Source organism: Heptranchias perlo, chromosome 4, assembly GCF_035084215.1.
Source record: "Heptranchias perlo isolate sHepPer1 chromosome 4, sHepPer1.hap1, whole genome shotgun sequence".
NCBI lineage: Eukaryota > Metazoa > Chordata > Chondrichthyes > Hexanchiformes > Hexanchidae > Heptranchias > Heptranchias perlo.
Window position 1 is genome coordinate 5,193,670 of NC_090328.1, and position 19,964 is coordinate 5,213,633.

At 49.6% G+C, this 19,964-nt stretch overlaps 2 protein-coding genes across 3 annotated transcripts in view; both read right to left on the minus strand.

The window, feature by feature from the left end:
- Positions 1 to 9,080, minus strand: part of LOC137320702 (serine/threonine-protein kinase NIM1-like) — a 41,155-nt gene extending 32,075 nt beyond the window's left edge. The window contains exon 1 of the mRNA XM_067982396.1: positions 9,008 to 9,080. The gene's annotated coding sequence lies outside the window, so the exon portion shown is untranslated. The remainder of the gene's footprint in view (positions 1 to 9,007) is intronic.
- The window catches only part of LOC137320706 (polymeric immunoglobulin receptor-like), a 788,493-nt gene that overhangs the window by 256,299 nt on the left and 512,230 nt on the right, over positions 1 to 19,964 (minus strand). The gene's annotated exons all lie outside the window — the stretch shown is intronic.

A 19,964-nucleotide genomic window follows, 5' to 3' on the forward strand; every position in this document is an offset into this window, starting at 1 on the left:
TCACTTTTGATGGGGTAAAGTGCCAAAATGGGGGGAGGGGGGGGGGGGGGAAGAGATGATTATCAGAGATGTGGGGTCAGAGGTGGATTTTGAGGAGGCGTTTGAAGGAGGGGAGCGAGGGAGAGGAGTCTGGGGAGAGTAGGGGAAGGGGGGATGGGGTGGGGCCAAGATGTCTGAAGGCCCTGCTGCTGTACCTGGCCTGAGAGTTTTTGACTGGACAGTGTAGAGGGAGTTTTATTCTGTATCTAACCACTTCCCATCTTTTGCTAGTCTGACCCCTAGTTTAACCCCTACTCTCTGTTTTTCTGTTTTGTAGCCAGCTTGCTATCCATTCTGCTACCTGTCCCCTGACTCCACGTGATCTGACCTTAGTCACGAGTCTACAATGAAGGCCTTTTGAAAATCCAAATATATTACATCTACTGCATTACCCTTGTCTACCCTTTCAGTTACTTGTTCAGAGAATTAAATCAGGTTGGTGAAGTATGACCTTCCCTTTTGAAATCCGTGCTGACTATTCTTTATTATATTTTCGGTTTCTAGATATTTTTCTATTACATCTTTGAGTAAGGATTCCATTATCTTTCCTACCACCGACGTTAAGCTAACTGGTCTATAGTTTCCTGGACTGGTTCTGTCTCCCTTTTTAAATATAGGAATAACATTAGCTGTCCGACAATCCTCTGGCACTATTCCCCCTTTCTAATGATTTTTTATATATATGTAATAATTGTATGTATAATAATATGTAATGTATAAGCACTATTGTGCTTCTGCTAGCTTCTCCCTATCTTCTTTTAATATGCCCTGATGCAATCCATCCGGACTGTGAGTTTTATCCTCTCTAAGTTTGATTAGTTTTATCAATTATCTCCTCCCTTCCTATCTTAAATGTCTTTATATCTTTTTGATCTCTTCTTCTAACGTCATGCCCACCATGTTAGTCTCCCTGGTAAATACTGAGGCAAAGTAATTATTTAATATTTCTGCCATTTCGCTGTCATTACCTGTGAGTTTATCGTGTGTATCCCCTAGTGGCCCCTATCCCTATCCTGATTTTTCTTTTGTTATTTATGTGTCTGTAGAATACTTTTACTATTACTTTTTATATTCCTTGAATTTAATTTCATAATTTCTCTTTGCTTTCCTAATTGATTTTTTAAACTTCTTTCCTAACCTTTTTGTATTCCCTTTTGTCATCCTCTCCTTTATTGTCTATGTATTTAATTTATGTCTTTTTCTTTATTCATCCATGGAGTATCATTACTGGCTAGTTTATTCTTGCTTTTTAGTGGGATATATTTCTCCTGGACTCTATTGATCACCGTTTTAAATGTTTCCCATTGCTGTTCTATTTCTTTATTTATCAGTAAATTTTTCCAGTTTATTTTCCCTAGTCCCATTCTCATCCTCTGAAGACCCACTTGCCTGGATGAGTGCAGCTCCAACAACACTCAAGAAGCTCAGCACCATCCAGGAAAAAGCAGCCCGCTTGATTGGCACCCCATCCACCACCCTAAACATACACTCCCTTCACCACCGGTGCACAGTGGCTGCAGTGTGTACCATCCACAGGATGTACTGCAGCAACTTGCCAAGGCTTCTTCGACAGCACTTCCCAAACCCGCGACCTCTACCACTTAAGGATCAACAAGGTCATCTATGTGCGGAACCACAAGAGATGGGCGAGATCCTGAATGAATATTTCGCATCGGTATTTACGGTTGAGAAAGGCATGGATGTTAGGGAACTTGGGGAAATAAATAGTGATGTCTTGAGGAGTGTACATATTACAGAGAGGGAGGTGCTGGAAGTCTTAACGCACATCAAGGTCGATAAATCTCCGGGACCTGATGAAATGTATCCCAGGATGTTATGGGAGGTTAGGGAGGAAATAGCGGGTCCCCTAGCAGAGATATTTAAATGCGATTTCATTTCGAGGATTTCATTTCACATCGTTCACCTGACGAAGGGGGAAGCCTCCGAAAGCTTGTGAATTTAAAATAAAATTGCTGGACTATAACTTGGTGTTGTAAAATTGTTTACAATTGTCAACCCCAGTCCATCACCGGCATCTCCACATCAGAGATATTTGAATCATCGACAGCTACAGGTGAGGTGCCTGAAGATTGGAGGGTAGCAAATGTTGTGCCTTTGTTTAAGAAGGGCGGCAGGGAAAAGCCTGGGAACTACAGACCGGTGAGCCTGACATCTGTAGTGGGTAAGTTGTTAGAGGGTATTCTGAGAGACAGGATCTACAGGCATTTGGAGAGGCAGGGACTGATTAGGAACAGTCAGCATGGTTTTGTGAGTGGAAAATCATGTCTCACGAATTTGAATGAGTTTTTTGAAGGGGTAACCAAGAAGATAGATGAGGGCTGTGCAGTAGACGTGGTCTACATGGACTTTAGCAAAGCCTTTGACAAGGTACCGCATGGTAGGTTGTTACATAAGGTTAAATCTCACGGGATCCAAGGTGAGGTAGCCAATTGGATACAAAATTGGATTGACGGCAGAAGACAGAGGGTGGTTGTAGAGGGTTGTTTTTCAAACTGGAGACCTGTGACCAGCGGTGTGCCTCAGGGATCGGTGCTGGGTCCGCTGTTATTTGTTATTTATATTAATGATTTGGATGAGAATTTAGGAGGCATGGTTAGTAAGTTTGCAGATGACACCAAGATTGGTGGCATTGTGGACAGTGAAGAAGGTTATCTAGGATTGCAACAGGATCTTGATAAATTGGGCCAGTGGGCCGATGAATGGCAGATGGAGTTTAATTTAGATAAATGTGAGGTGATGCATTTTGGTAGATCGAATCGGGCCAGGACCTACTCCGTTAATGGTAGGGCGTTGGGGAGAGTTATAGAACAAAGAGATCTGGGAGTACAGGTTCATAGCTCCTTGAAAGTGGAGTCACAGGTGGATAGGGTGGTGAAGAAGGCATTCAGCATGCTTGGTTTCATTGGTCAGAACATTGAATACAGGAGTTGGGATGTCTTGTTGAAGTTGTACAAGACATTAGTTAGGCCACACTTGGAATACTGTGTACAGTTCTGGTCACCCTATTATAGAAAGGATATTATTAAACTAGAAAGAGTGCAGAAAAGATTTACTAGGATGCTACCCGGGACTTGATGGTTTGACTTATAGGGAGAGGTTGGATAGACTGAGACTTTTTTCCCTGGAGAGTAGGAGGTTTAGGGGTGATCTTATAGAAGTCTATAAAATAATGAGGGGCATAGATAAGGTAGACAGTCAAAATCTTTTCCCAAAGGTAGGGGAGTCTATAACGAGGGGGCATAGATTTAAGGTGAGAGGGGAGAGATACAAAAGGGTTCAGAGGGGCAATTTTTTAACTCAAAGGGTGGTGAGTGTCTGGAACGAGCTGCCAGAGGCAGTAGTAGAGGCGGGTACAATTTTGTCTTTTTAAAAGCATTTGGACAGTTACATGGGTAAGATGGGTATAGAGGGATATGGGCCAAGTGCAGGCAACTGGGACTAGCTTAGTGGTATAAACTGGGCGACATGGACATGTTGGGCCGAAGGGCCTGTTTCCATGTTGTAAACTTCTATGATTCTATGATTCTAGAAGGACAAAAGCAGCAGGCACATGGGAACAACACCACCTGCACGTTCCCCTCCAAGTCACACACCATCCTGACTTGGAAATATATCGGCCGTTCCTTCATCGTTGCTGGGTCAAAATCTTGGAACGCGCTACCTAACAGCACTGTGGGAGAACCTTCACCACACGGACTGCAGCGGTTCAAGGCGGCGGCTCACCACCACCTTCTCAAGGGCAATTAGGGATGGACAATAAATGCTGGCCTTGCCAGCGACGCCCATTTAATGAATAATAAAAAAAAAAAATCAGCTTTTTTCCCCAATTTCTTACTTTGGTCTTTGTCTTACTTGTGCCCTTCTCAATCTTTATCTTAAACCTTATTATGTTGTGATCACTATTGCCTAGATGTTCCCCTACGCTTACTTCTCTTATCTGTTCTGGTTCATTTCCCATTACTAGATCCAGCAGTGCTTCCTCTCTTGTTGGGCTTTTTACATACTGGGGAAGAAAGGAGTCCTGCACACATTGTATAATCTCCATTCCCTGTACCCCTTTACCTACCTCTTCTTGCCAGTTTATTTGGGGATTGTTAAAATCTCCCATGATTATTATTCTATGTCCTTTACTCATTTGCTTACATATTTCTTCCTCCATCTCCTTTCCACTATTAGGTGGTCTGTCGTATACCCCTATTAGCCAGATTGATCCGTTCTTATCTTTTATTCCAATCCCGATGGATTCTGTTTCTGTCCTTCTAAATATTGGGATGACCGAGGCCATTGTCTTCGGTCCCCGCCACAAACTCCGTTCCCCGGCCACCGACTCCATCCCTCTCCCCGGCCACGGTCTGAGGCTGAACCAGACCTTGGCGTCCTATTTGACCCCGAGATGAGCTTCTGACCACATGTCCGCTCCATCACCAAGACCGCCTACTTCCACCTCCGTAACATCGCCCGTCTCCGCCCTGCCTCAGCTCATCTGCTGCTGAAACCCTCATCCGTGCCTTTGTTACCTCCAGACTGGACTATTCCAATGGTCTCCTGGCCGGCCTCTCATCTTCCAGCCTCCATAAACTTGAGCTCATCCAAAACTCTGCTGCCCGTATCCTAACTCGCAACAAGTCCCATTCTCCCATCACCCCCTGTGCTCCCGGTCTGGGAACGCTTTGATTTTAAAATTCTCATCCTTGTTTTCAAATCCCTCCATGCCCTCGCTCTCTCTGTAACCTCCTCCAGCCCTACAACCTTCCGAGATCTCTGCACTCCTCCAATTCTGGTCTCTTGCACATCCCCAATTTTAATCGCTCCACCATTGGCGGCCGTGCCTTCAACTGCCTGGGCCCTGAGCTCTGGAATTCCCTCCCGAAACCTCTCCACCTCTCTCTCTCGTCCTATAAGTCGCTCCTTAAAACCTACCTCTTTGACCAAGCTTTTGGTCACCTGTCCTAAAATCTCCTCATGTGGCTCGGTGTCAAATTTTGATTGATAATCGTTCCTGTGAAGCGCCTTGGGACGTTTTACTCCATTAAAGGCGCTATATAAATACAAGTTGTTGTTGTTGTTGTTGTCGTCCCCCCTTTTTTCTACTGCCTTTATGTTATCTCTAATTAGTACATCTACTCCACCCCCCACCTTCTTCCTTCCCTATCCTTTCTATTATGTTATAACCTGCAATATTTAGTTGCCAGTCCCGTTCTTTATGTAGTCATGTTTCAGTTATTCCTACTACATCTGGTTCCTCGCTATGGATTATTGCCTCCAGTTCCCCTGTTTTATTTTGGATGCTGTGTACATGATGCAGTTTAATTCATCTTTAATAGTTGTTCCTCTTAATTTATTTTTTAAACAGTCCTTTTATACTTAACATATGAAACACAAGAAATAGGAGTAGGCCATATGGCCCCGCCATTCAATCAGATCATGGCTGATCTTTGACCTCAACTCTACTTTCCTGCCCGATCCCCGTATCCCTTGACTCCCCTAGAGTCCAAAAATCTATCGATCTCAGCCTTGAATATATTCAATGACTGAGCATCCACAGCCCTCTGGGGTAGAGAATTCCAAACATTCACAACCCAAAGTGAAGAAATTCCTCCTCCTCCTCAGTCTTGAATGGCCGACCCCTTATCCTGAGACTATGGCCCCCAGTTCGAGACTCTCCAGCCAGGGGAAACAACCTCTCAGCATCTACCCTGTCAAGCCCCCTCAGAATCTTCTATGTTTCAATGAGATCACTTCTCATTTCATTTTACTCAATCGCTCCTCATAGGTCAACCCCCTCATCCCAGGAATCGATCAAATCACTTTTGTTTTCTATCTGTATTTGTTCCTTGACCGCTTATGTTATCTTTATTCCTACTCTGCTCTGACCGTAACACTCAAATCCTGTTTCTTTTATCTTTAAGCTTTTGTTATTGCTACCAGATCCCTCTCCCTCTATCTTGCTAGTTTAAAGCCTTTTCTACTACCCTATTTATCCTCTCCGTGCGAACTCTGTTCCCATTCCAGTTCAGGTGGAGCCCGTCCCAGCGGTACAGCTCCATCCTGTCCCAATACTGGTGCCAGTGTCCCATGAAATGGAACCCCTCCTTCCCACACCTGTCCTTCAGCCACGCATTCACCTTCCTGATCTGCCTATCCCTGTGCCAATTAGCACGTGGCTCGGGTAGTAATCCCGAGACTACCACCCGTGAGGTCTTTCTTTTTAAATTTAGTTCCTGGCTTCTGATATTCGCTTGTCAGAACCTCCTCCTTGTTCTTCCCTACGTCATTGGTGCTGACATGGACCACGACAATTGGATCCTCCCCCTCCCTTTCCAAGTTCCTCTTCAGTTGCTCCAAGATGTCCTTTACCCTTGCACCAGGTAGGCAGCACACCCTCCTGGACTCTTGGTCGTGACTGCAAAGGACGCTATCTATCCCCCTGATCATCAAATCCCCTATGACTACAACCTTTCTATTCTGATATTCCCCTCCCTTGGACTGCCTCATGCTCCACGGTTAGCATTCTGGGCACCCTCCCTGCAGCCTTCATCCTCACCCTCACAGGTATCAAGTACCTTGGACCTGTTGGATAGGGCCAGTGTTTGTGGGATCTCCTTCTCTACCTCACTCCCTTATGTGTCGGAGTGCCTCTAACTCGCTCTCCAGCTCAAAGACCCTGAACCGGAGTGTCTCACGGCAGAGACATTTACAGCAGATGTGGCGATCCGGGACAGTCTCACTGTCCACAAACTCCCACATATTACAGTCCCGACACACAGTCCGTACTGCCATTTCTAGTTTTTATTTATTTAAATCAGTAGTTTATTTCTAGGAATAACAGAATCAATTGAGATCTAGATTTTATTTATGATTTTAAAATAATTAGTAATTACCTAGTCTTTTTTAAATTTCATGTATTTTTTATTTAAGTTTTAAAAGTTGATAGATTAGTTTAAAGTCCCTTGGTTTAAATCACTGAGCACCTAATTCCCACTCACCAAATTCCCAGTTGAAAGTCCTCACTCTGTTACAGGTTCACTCTCTGATCTTTCCCAACCTCTGTGCTCAAGCTCTGTATCTAACCTGTTTGCAGGGACGATGTAGACAGAGCTTTACTCTGTATCTAACCCGTGCTGTACCTGCCCTGGGAGTGTTTGATGGGACAGTGTAGAGGGAGCTTTACTCTGTATCTAACCCGTGCTGTACCTGCCCTGGGAGTGTTTGATGGGACAGTGTAGAGGGAGCTTTACTCTGTATCTAACCCGTGCTGTACCTGCCCTGGGAGTGTTTGGTGGGACAGTGTAGAGGGAGCTTTACTCTGTATCTAACCTGTGCTGTATCTGCCCTGGGAACGTCAACATTCAAACTATTAATCCAATGCAATCACACCACAGACCAAAGCCGAGTGCAGCAAGTTTCAAGCAATAGGTGTCTTCAGCCTGTCTAGTAAATGACAACACACTGTACATCCCGACCGAATGACTGAAAGCAGTGATGCCCAGCAACATTGCACCAAATGTTAAACAGCAGTCTGTACTCCAGGATAATTATTTACTACAGAATGTATCTAATACAGCCTGAAACATCCCACAGCCTCAGTGTAACACTCTAATATATATCACTCCCTCACTATAATACTGATATATCCCACACCAATCATCGTAACTCTGATATATCCCACACCCCTCACTATAATACTGATATATCCCACACCCCTCACTATAATACTGATATATCCCACACCCCTCACTATAATATTGATATATCCCACACCCCTCACTATAATACTGATATATCCCACACCCCTCACTATAATACTGATATATCCCACACCCCTCACTATAATACTGATATATCCCACACCCCTCACTATAATACTGATATATCCCACACCAATCATCGTAACTCTGATATATCCCACACCCCTCACTATAACACTGATATATCCCACACCCCTCACTATAACACTGATATATCCCACACCCATCATCGTAACTGATATATCCCACACCCCTCACTATAATACTGATATATCCCACACCCCTCACTATAATACTGATATATCCCACACCCCTCACTATAATACTGATATATCCCACACCCCTCACTATAATACTGATATATCCCACACCCCTCACTATAATACTGATATATCCCACACCCCTCACTATAATACTGATATATCCCACACCAATCATCGTAACTCTGATATATCCCACACCCCTCACTATAACACTGATATATCCCACACCCCTCACTATAACACTGATATATCCCACACCCCTCACTATAACACTGATATATCCCACACCCATCATCGTAACTGATATATCCCACACCCCTCACTATAATACTGATATATCCCACACCCCTCACTATAATACTGATATATCCCACACCCCTCACTATAATACTGATATATCCCACACCCCTCACTATAACATTCTGATACAACTCATACCGATCAACACTGATACAACCTGCAACCCTCACTGTAACACTCTAATATTCTCCACACCTTTCACTGCAACAATTTCAATTACATTCCTTAAAGATATATAATACATTCTTTCTATTTGTGATAGGGTAGAATTAAGTTCCAGAGTGTAACTTAATCCCAGATATCCATTATTCTATATATAAACCACCTAATTCCCACAATTCGATTCCAGCCTGTAACTCACTCCCAGTTATCCATTATTCTATATATAAACCACCCGAACCCCTGGATTTGACTCCAGCCTGTGCCCAGTCCCTTGGCCCCCCCTCGATGTGCGCTACTCTCATTGTGAGACTATCTTGTTTGCGGATCAACCTGTGAACCTGCAGCTGGAGAAATCACGGACTCAGCTCCCAGCCTCACCTCGGTGCTGAGCCGAGATGGTTTGACATGAGCCGGTGCCTCTGCAGCCTCCCTGCCCCTGCCCCGACACCCCGGAGAGCGTGCACCCGCACTTACCTTATCCTCCCCGGTGCATTGCACCGAGGTGAAGCCGGCCCTGTTTTAAACCCCCTCCAGTCCTCCTCCTCCTCCTCCTCCTCCCCTCTCGCTCCGCTGGATGCCCCGGCTCCTCGCTGCCGCGCGTGCCCCTCTTCCCCGAGCCCGGAGGCAGCGCTGCGTCACCCGTCGCCTTGGAGACCGGGTGATTGACAGCGCCGCCCTGCCCAATGGGATGGAGGAGCTGCCAATCGGGCGGTACCGGGGGGCGGGGTTCCCGCGGGGCTGTGATTGACAGGCGGCGGGTGAATGTGTTCGCCGGTTGCTATAGTGACCGGCAGCGTGATTGACAGGCTGGCTCCCGGGCTGCAGCAAGCGGCTCCCTCACCCCCTCACCCTCACCCCCTCACCCCCTCACCCTCACCCCCTCACTCTCACCCTCACCCTCACCCCCTCACCCTCACCCTCACCCCCTCACCCCCTCACCCTCACCCTCACCCCCTCACCCCCTCACCCTCACCCCCTCACCCTCACCCCCTCACCCCCTCACCCTCACCCCCTCACCCCCTCACCCTCACCCCCTCACCCTCACCCCCTCACCCCCTCACCCTCACCCCCTCACCCCCTCACCCTCACCCCCTCACCCCCCTCACCCTCACCCCCTCACCCTCACCCCCTCACCCTCACCCCCTCACCCTCACCCCCTCACCCTCACCCCCTCACCCTCACCCCTCACCCCCTCACCCTCACCCCCTCACCCTCACCCCTCACCCCCTCACCCTCACCCTCTCTCCCTCACCCCCTCACTCTCACCCCCTCTCCCTCACCCCCTCACCCCCTCACCCTCACCCTCTCTCCCTCACCCCCTCACTCTCACCCCCTCTCCCTCACCCCCTCACCCTCACCCCCTCACCCTCCCTCCCTCACCCCCTCACCCTCACCCTCTCTCCCTCACCCCCTCATTCTCACCCCCTCTCCCTCACCCCCTCACCCTCACCCCCTCACCCTCCCTCCCTCACCCCCTCACCCTCACCCTCTCTCCCTCACCCCCTCACCCTCACCCCCTCACCCTCCCTCCCTCACCCCCTCACCCTCACCCTCTCTCCCTCACCCCCTCACCCTCACCCCCTCACCCTCCCTCCCTCCCCCCCTCCCCCACTCCCTCACCCCCTCACCATCACCCCCTCTCCCTCACCCCCTCACCCCTCACCCCCTCACCCTCACCCCCTCTCCCTCACCCCCTCACCCTCACCCCCTCCCCCTCTCCCTCACCCCCTCACCCTCTCTCCCTCACCCCCTCACCCTCACCCTCTCTCCCTCACCCCCTCACCCTCACCCCCTCCCCCTCTCCCTCACCCCCTCACCCTCTCTCCCTCACCCCCTCACTCTCACCCCCTCTCCCTCACCCCCTCACCCCCTCACCCTCACCCTCTCTCCCTCACCCCCTCACCCTCACCCCCTCACCCTCTCCCCCTCTCCCTCACCCCCTCACCCTCACCCTCTCACCCTCACCCCCTCACTCTCACCCCCTCTCCCTCACCCCCTCACCCTCACCCTCTCTCCCTCACCCTCACCCCCTCACCCTCTCCCCCTCTCCCTCACCCCCTCACCCTCACCCTCTCTCCCTCACCCCCTCACTCTCACCCCCTCTCCCTCACCCTCTCACCCCCTCACCCTCACCCTCTCTCCCTCACCCCCTCACCCCCTCACCCTCTCTCCCTCTCCCTCACCCCCTCACCCTCCCTCCCTCACCCCCTCACTCTCACCCCCTCTCCCTCACCCCCTCACCCCTTCACCCTCACCCTCTCTCCCTCACCCCCTCACCCTCACCCCCTCCCCCCCTCCCCCTCTCCCTCACACCCTCACCCTCCCTCCCTCACCCCCTCACCCTCACCCTCTCTCCCTCTCCCTCACCCCCTCACCCTCCCTCCCTCACCCCCTCTCCCTCACCCCCTCACCCTCTCTCCCTCTCCCTCACCCCCTCACCCTCCCTCCCTCACCCCCTCACTCTCACCCCCTCTCCCTCACCCCCTCACCCTCACCCTCTCTCCCTCACCCCCTCACCCCCTCACCCTCACCCCCTCACCCCCTCCCCCTCTCCCTCACCCCCTCACCCTCCCTCCCTCACCCCCTCACCCTCTCTCCACCCCCTCACCCCCTCCCTCACCCCCTCACCCTCACCCCCTCTCCCTCACCCCCTCACCCTCACCCCCTCACCCCCTCCCTCACCCTCACCCCCTCACCCCCTCACCCTCTCTCTCCCTCACCCTCACCCCCTCCCTCCCTCACCCCATCTCTCTCTCCCCCTCTCCCTCCCCCTCTCACCCCCTCCCTCCCCCTCTCCCTCCCTCTCCCCCTCTCTCTCTCCCCCTCTCCCTCCCTCCCTCACCCCCTCTCTCCCTCTCCCTCCCTCACCCCCTCTCTCCCTCACCACCTCCCCCTCACCCTTTCTCCCTCACCCCCTCTCTCCCTCTCCCTCCCTCACCCCCTCTCCCTCCCTCCCTCACCCCCTCTCTCCCTCTCACCCCCTCCCCCTCACCCTTTCTCCCTCACCCCCTCTCTCCCTCTCCCTCCCTCACCCCCTCTCTCCCTCCCTCACCCCCTCCCCCTCACCCTCCCTCCCTCACCCCCTCTCTCCCTCTCTCCCTCCCTCCCTCCCCCTCACCCCCTCTCTCCCTCTCTCTCCCCCCCTCCCTAACCCCCTCTCTCCCTCTCTTCCCCTCTCCCTCCTTCACCCTCTTTCTCCCCCTCTCTTTCTCCCCCTCTCCCTCCTTCACCCCCTCTCTCTCCCCCTCTCCCTCCTTCACCCCTCTCTCTCCCTTTCTCTCTCCCCTCTCCCTCCCTCACCCCCTCTCTCCCTCTCTCCCCCCTCTTTCTCCCCCCTCTCTCTCTCCCCTCTCCCTCCTTCACCCCCTCTCTCTCCCTCTCTCTCCCCCTCTCCCTCCTTCACCCCCTCTCTCTCCCCCTCTCTCTCTCCCCCTCTCCCTCCTTCACCCCCTCTCTCTCCCCCCTCTCTCTCTCCCCCTCTCCCTCCCTCACCCCCTCTCTCCCTCCGACCCTCTCCCCCTCTCTGCCCCTCCCTCGCACCCTCACCCCCTCTCTTCCCTCCCTCCCTCGCTTCCTCTCTCTCTCCCTCTCCCTCTCTGCCCCTCTCCCCCTCTCCCACTCCCCCTCTCCCTCCCTCTCCCCCTCTCCCTCTCTCTCTCCGTCTCCCACTCTCCCTCTCTGCCCATCTCTCTCCCACTCTCCCCCTCTCCCTCTGCCCCTCTGCCCCTCTCCCCCCCTCTCTCTCCCTCCCTCTCCCCCCCTCCCTCTCCCTCTCCCCCCCTCTCTGACCTCCTGCCTCTGCCCTGGGCTCCTCTCTCCCAAAAGGTGCGGGACTCCCTGCTGGGCTACGGCCGCCTTCCCCTCCCCTCCCCTCACTTGCCCAGGACCACTCCCCTCTTTTAATGCATTGCAGCCATTCTGCACATGTCCTGGTCCAGAGGGCGCAGATTCTACTCCCGCAGACAGATACTTCTCATCTGAATGGCCTCATAGAAAATTTACCGCACAGAAGGAGGCCATTCGGCCCATCGTGTCGATGCCTACCGATAAAGGGCTATCCAGGCGAATCCCACTTTCCAGCACTTAGTCCCTAGCCCTGTAGGTTACAGAACTTCAACTGCACATCCAAGTAATTTTTAAATGAGTTGAGGGTTTCTGTCTCTACCACCCTTTCAAGCAGTGAGTTCCAGACCCTCTGGGTCAAAAATTTCTCCTCATCTCCCTTCTAACCCTTCTACCAATTACTTTAAATCTATGCCCCCTGGTTATTGACCCCTCTGCTAAGGGGAATAGGTCCTCCCTATCCACTCTATCTAGTCCCGTTATAATTTTATACACCTCAATCAAATCACCCCTCAGCCTCCTCTGTTCCAAAGAAAACAACCCCAGCCTATCCAATCTTTCCTCATAGCTAAAATTCTCCAGTCCTGGCAACATCCTCAGAAATCTCCCCTCTACCCTCTCTAGTGCAATCACGTCTTTCCTGATGAAGGAGTTAGGAAAGGGATTAATAAGCAGGACCTCAAAGGAAGTAATCTCCGGATTACTCCTGGTGCCATGCGCTAGTGAGTATGGAAATAGGAGGATAGAGCAGATGAATGCCTGGCTGGAGAGATGGTGTAGGAGGGAGGGCTTTAGATTTCTGGGGCATTGGGACCAGTTCTGGGGGAGGTGGGACTTGCACAGGCTGGAAGGCTGGACGGGTTGCACCTCAATGGAGCCAGGACCAATGTCTTCGCAGGGAGGTTCGCTAGTTCTATGGGGGGGTTAAACTAATTTAGCCAGTGGATGGGCACCAGAATGTAGCAATGGAAAGGAGAAACAAGGTGCACAAAGGATCGGGAGAGACAGCTAGCACTAGAGTAAAAAATAGTACAGTATTAGGTGGGATCAGACTAAGAGAGAATACAAGAAAGTCTAAGATAGGTTTAGAGTGCATGTGTGTAAATGCACGAAGTGTGGTAAACAAGGTTGTTGAGCTGCAGGCGCAAATAATCACATGGGAATACAATGTTGTGGCAATAATGGAGACCTGGCTCAAAAAAGGGCAGGATTGGGTACTAAATATTCCTGGATACAAGGTGTTCAGGAAAGATAGGGCAGGAAAGAAAGGAGGGGGGGTGGCAGTATTGATTAAGGAGAATATTGCAGTGCTGGAGAGAGAGGATGTCCTGGAGGGGGTCAAGGACAGAATCTATTTGTTTAGAGTTAAGAAACAATAGAGGTGCCATTACACTACTGGGTGTATTCTATAGACCACCAACTAGTGGGAAGGATATAGAGGAGCAAATTTGCAGGGAATTTACAGAGAGGTTCAAAAGGCATAGAGTAGTGATAACTGGGGACTTCAACTATCCTAATATAGATTGGGATAACAATAATAATGTAAGGGGCAAAGGGGGGAGGAATTTTTGAAGTGTGTTCAGAAGAACTTTCTTAACCAGTATGTTTCAGCCCAACAAGGAAGGAGACATTGCTGGACTTGGTTCTAGGGAATGAGGCGGGCCAAATGGAGCAAGTGTCAGTGGGGGAGCATTTAGGGAGCAACGATCATAGTCTCATAAGTTTTAGAATAGCTATGGAAAAGGACACGGACCACTCTAAAGTAAAAATACTCAATTGGAGGAGGGCCAATTTCAGTGGATGAGGACGGATCCGGCCCGGGTAAATTGGAATCAAAGATTGGCAGGCAAAACTGTAATTGAACAATGGGCGGCCTTTAAAGGAGGAGATGATTCAGGTACAGTCTAGGTACATTCCCACGAGGCAGAAAGATAGGGCAACTAAAGCCAGAGCTCCCTGGATAACAAAAGAGATAGTGAGTAAGATGAAGCAGAAAAAAGGGCCGTATGACAGATATCAGTTTGATAACACAAATAAGAACCAGGCTGAATATGGAAAGTTCAGAGGGGAAGTGAAAAAGGAAATAAGAGGGGCAAAGAGAGAGTATGAGAATAGACTGGCGGCCATAAAAGGGAATCCAAAAATCTTCTATAGGCATATAAACAGTAAACGGGTAGTAAGAGGAGGGATGGGACCGATCAGAGACCAAAAAGAGGATCTACTCATGGAGGCAGAGGGCATGGCCGAGGTACTAAATGAGTACTTTGCATCTGTCTTTAGCAAGGAAGAAGATGCTGCCAGAGTCTCAGTAAAAGAAGATGTAGTTGAGATACTGGATGGGCTAAAAATAGATAAAGAGGAGGTACTTGAAAGGCTGGCTGCACTTAAAGTAGATAAGTCACCCAGTCCGGATTGGATGCATCCCAGGTTGCTGAGGGAAGTAAGGGTGGAAATTGCAGAGGAATTGGCCATTATCTTCCAATCAGCCTTAGATACGGGGGTGGTGCCAGAAGACTGGAGAATTGCAAATGTTACACCCTTGTTCAAGAAAGGGTGTAAGGATAAACCCAGCAACTACAGGCCAGTCAGTTTAACCTCGGTGGTGGGGAAACTTTTAGAAATGATAATCCGGGAAAAATTAACAGTCACTTAGACAAGGGTGGATTAATTAAGGAAAGCCAGCACGGATTTGTTAAAGGCAAATTGTGTTTAACTAACGTGATAGAGTTTTTAGATGAGGTAACAGAGAGGGTAGATGAGGGCAATGCGGTTGATGTTGTGTATATGGACTTTCAAAAGGCGTTTAATAAAGTGCCGCATAATAGGCTCATGATCAAGATTGAAGCCCATGGAATAAAAGGGGCAGTAGCAACATGCATACAAAACTGGCTAAGTAACAACATTGCTGGGTCAAAATCCTGGAACTCCCCACCTAACAGCACTGTGGGAACACATTCACCACACGGACTGCAGCGGTTCAAGAAAGCGGCTCACTACCATCTTCTCAAGGGCAATTAGGGATGGGCAATAAATTCTGGCCTTGCCAGTGACGCCCACATCCAATGAACGAATAAAAAAATAACAGGAAACAGAGAGTAGTGGTGAACAGTTGTTTTTCGGACTGGAGGGAGGTGTACAGTGGTGTTCCCCAGGGGTCGGTGCTGGGACCACTGCTTTTCTTGATATATATTAATAACTTGGACTTGGGTGTACAGGGTACAATTTCTAAATTTGCAGATGACACAAAACTTGGAGGTGTAGTAAACAGTGAGGAGGATAGTGATAGACTTCAAGAGGATATAGACAGGCTGGGCATGGGCGGACACGTGGCAGATGAAATTTAACGCAGAAAAATGTGAAGTGATACATTTCAGTAGGAAAAACGAGGAGAGGGAAAATAAACTAAAGGGCACAATTCTAAAAGGGGGTGCAGGAACAGAGAAATCTAAGGGTATATGTACACAAATTGTTGAAGGTGGCAGGGCAGATTGAGAAAGCGGTTAAAAAAGCATATGGGATCCTGGGCTTTATAAATAGATGTAAGGAATCTTACAACATCAGGTTGTAGTCCAACTGTTTTATTTGAAAATCACAAGCTTTCGGAGGCTTTCTCCTTCGTCAGGTGAGTGTCGGATTCTTTGAAAATTACCGCATATATAGTCACAGAACAATGCCTGGTGATTACATATAATCTTTCCAACTGCCCGTTATCAAAGCAATCAAAGGAATTGAATAGTGTTCAGACAGAAAAACATTAGATACCAGACTACTGAATATACAAACGGCCAGAACCAAAGACAGGGAGCGAGAGAGAGAGAGAAACATCCGAAAGGAAGAGAAAGAGAGAGAATGACCAGTTGTATTAAAAACAGATAATTTTTTTTTCGCTGGTGGGGTTACATGTAGCGTGACATGAACCCAAGATCCCGGTTGAGGCCGTCCTCATGGGTGCGGAACTTGGCTATCAATTTCTGCTCGACGATTTTGCGTTGTCTTGTGTCCAGAAGGCCGCCTTGGAGAACGCTTACCTGAAGATCAGTGGCTGAATGTCCTTGACTGCTGAAGTGTTCCCCGACTGGGAGGGAACCCTCCTGTCTGGCGATTGTTGCACGGTGTCCGTTCATCCGTTGTCGCAGTGTCTGTATGGTCTCGCCAATGTACCATGCTCCGGGGCATCCTTTCCTGCAACGTATGAGGTAGACAACGTTGGCCGAGTCACAGGAGTAGTAACCATGTACCTGGTGGGTGGTGTCCTCTCGTGTGATGGTGGTATCTGTGTCGATGATCTGGCATGTCTTGCAGAGGTTACCGTGGCAGGGTTGTGTGGTGTCGTGGACGCTGTTCTCCTGAAAGCTGGGTAATTTGCTGCGAACGATAGTCTGTTTGAGGTTGGGTGGCTGTTTAAAGGTGAGTAGTGGAGGTGTGGGGATGGCCTTAGTGAGGTGTTCGTCGTCATCGATAACATGTTGAAGGCTGCGGAGAACATGGCGTAGTTTCTCCGCTCTGGGGAAGTACTGGACGACGAAGGGTACTCTGTTGGTTGCGTCCCGTGTTAGTCTTCTGAGGAGGTCTATGCGATTTTTCGCTGTGGCCTGTCGGAACTGTCGATCGACAAGTCGAGCGTCATATCCCGTTCTTACGAGGGCGTCTTTCAGCGTCTGTAGGTGTCCATCGCGTTCCTGCTCGTCTGAGCAGACCCTGTGTATTCGCAGGGCCTGTCCATAGGGGATGGCCTCTTTGACGTGGTTAGGGTGGAAGCTGGAAAAGTGGAGCATCGTGAGGTTGTCCGTGGGCTTGCGGTAGAGTGAGGTGCTGAGGTGCCCGTCTTTGATGGAGATTCGTATGTCCAAGAAAGAAACCGATTCTGAGGAGTAGTCCATGGTGAGTTTGATGGTGGGATGGAACTTGTTGATGTTATTGTGTAGTCTCTTCAGTGATTCTTCGCCGTGGGTCTATAGGAAGAAAATGTCGTCGATGTATCTGGTGTGTAGCGTTGGTTGGAGGTCCTGTGCAGTGAAGAAGTCGTTCTCGAACTTGTGCATGAAAATGTTGGCGTATTGGGGTGCGAATTTGGTCCCCATGGCTGTTCCGTGTGTTTGGGTAAAGAACTGGTTGTCGAAGGTGAAGACATTGTGATCCAGGATAAAGCGGATGAGTTGTAGGATGGCGTCTAGAGATTGGCTGTTGTTGGTGTTGAGTATTGATGCTGTCGCAGCGATGCCGTCATCGTGGGGGATACTGGTGTAGAGTGCCGAGACGTCCATCATGGTGAGAAGTGTTCCTGGTTCAACTGGTCCGTGGGTGCTGAGTTTTTGTAGGAAGTCTGTAGAGTCGCGATAGAAGCTGGGGGTTCCCTGCACGATGGGTTTCAGGATGCCCTCGACGTATCCAGAGAGGTTCTCACACAGGGTTCCGTTGCCTGATACGATAGGACGTCCGGGTGTGTTGACTTTGTATATCTTTGGGAGGCAGTAGAAGTCTCCCACGCGGGGAGTACGTGGGATGAGAGTGCGTAGGATGCTTTGAAGATCTGGGTCGAAGGTCTTGATCAGTTTGTTGAGCTGGTGGGTGTGTTCCTTGGTCGGGTCCAGTTGTCGGTATGCTTCTTTGCAATAGTCCGTTCTGTTCTGTATGACGATGGCTCCTCCTTTGTCCGCTGGTTTGATGACGATGTTGTGGTTGGTCTTGAGAGTGTTGATGGCGTTGCGTTGTGCTCGGGTGACATTCTGGACTGTCTTCTGAGTGCGCCTGATGAATCTGGCATTGACGCATCTCCTGACAGCTTGAGCATACATGTCTAGCTGAGGGCAGCGACCCTCCGGAGGAGTCCAGTTTGACTCTTTCTTCTTCGGTTGCTGTACCGCGGATCCCTCTGTCTGCTGTTCTGGATCGTTGATTGTCTCATTGGGTTCGCTGCTGAAATCTTGGGATTTGTGGAAGAATTCCCGGAGCCTCATTCTCCTGATGAATTCCTCTGTGTCCGCCGCGAGACCGATGGGGTCCATTTTGCTGGTGGGGCAGAAATTGAGCCCTCGGCTGAGAACTTCGATTTCGTCTGGTTGAAGGGTGTGGTCGGACAAATTGACGATAGACTTCCCTGTGGTTGCAACCGTGGTACCGGGGGAAGCTTGGTTGATGCTGGTGGTGATGCCGAGTTTCTCAAGCTTCCTGCTCTTGGTTTTCATGTCTTGGTTCTCTGTCTGAACACTATTCAATTCCTTTGATTACCTTGATAACGGGCAGTTGGAAAGATTATCTGTAATCACCAGGTATTGTTCTCTGACTATATATGCGGTAACTTTCAAGGAATCCCACACACTCCTGACGAAGGAGAAAGCCTCTGAAAGCTTGTGATTTTCAAATAAAACTGTTGGGCTATAACCTGGTGTTGTAAGATTCTTTACATTTCTCCTTAATCAATACTGCCACTGTCCCCCACCCCCCACCCCAATACTATACTATTACTTGCTTTAGTGCTATCAGTCTCCCCCGATCCTTTGTGCCCCTTGTTTCCCCTTTCCATTGCTACATCCTGTTGCCCACCCCCCTGCCAAATTAATCTAACCCCCCCCCCCGCACAGCACGAGCGAACCTCCCCAAGAGGACAATGGTCCCAGCTCCGATGAGGTGCAACCCGTCCGGCCTGTACAGGTCCCACCTTCCCCAGAACTGGTCCCTATGCCCCAGGAATCTAAAGCCCTCTCTCCTGCACCATCTCTCCAGCCACGCATTCATCTGATCTATTCTCCACTGGAGTATTGTGTCCAGTTCTGGGCACCGCACTTTATGAAAGATGTGAAGGCCTTAGAGAGGGTCCAGAAGAGATTTTACTAGAATGATTCCAGGGATGAGGGACTTTAGTTACATGGATAGACTGGAGGAGCTGAGGTTGTTCTCATTGGAACCGAGAAGGTTGCGAGGAGATTTGATCGAGGTATTCAAAATCATAAAGGGTCCAGACAGAGTAGATTGAGAGAAACTGTTCCCATTGGTGGAAGGGTCAAGAACCAGAGAACATAGATTTAAGGTGATTGGCAAAAGAACCAAAGGTGACATGAGGAAAAACTTTTTTACACGATCTGGAATGCACTGCCCGAGGGGGTGGTGGAGGCAGATTCAAAATGGAACTGGATAAGTACTTGAAAGGAAAAAAATTGCAGGTCTACGGGGACAGGGCGGGTTAGTGGAACTAGCTGGATTGCTCTTGCATAGAGCCGGCATGGACTTGATGGGTTGAATGGCCTCCTTCTGTGCTGTAACCATTCTATGATTCTATGATTCTATTCCTGTAATGTGGTGACCAGAACTGTACGCAGTACTCAAGCTGTGGCCTAACTATTGTTTTATACAGTTCTAGCATAACATCCCTGCTCTTATATTCTAAGCCTCGGCTAATAAAGGAAAGTATCCCATGTGCCTTTTTAACCATGATATCTACCTATCCTGCTACCTTCAGGGATCTGTGGACATGCACTCCAAGGTCCCTCACTTCCCCTACACTTCTCAGTATCCTCCCATTTATTGTTTACTCCCTTGCCTTGTTTGCCTTCCCCAAATGCATTACCTCACACTTCTCCGGATTGAATTC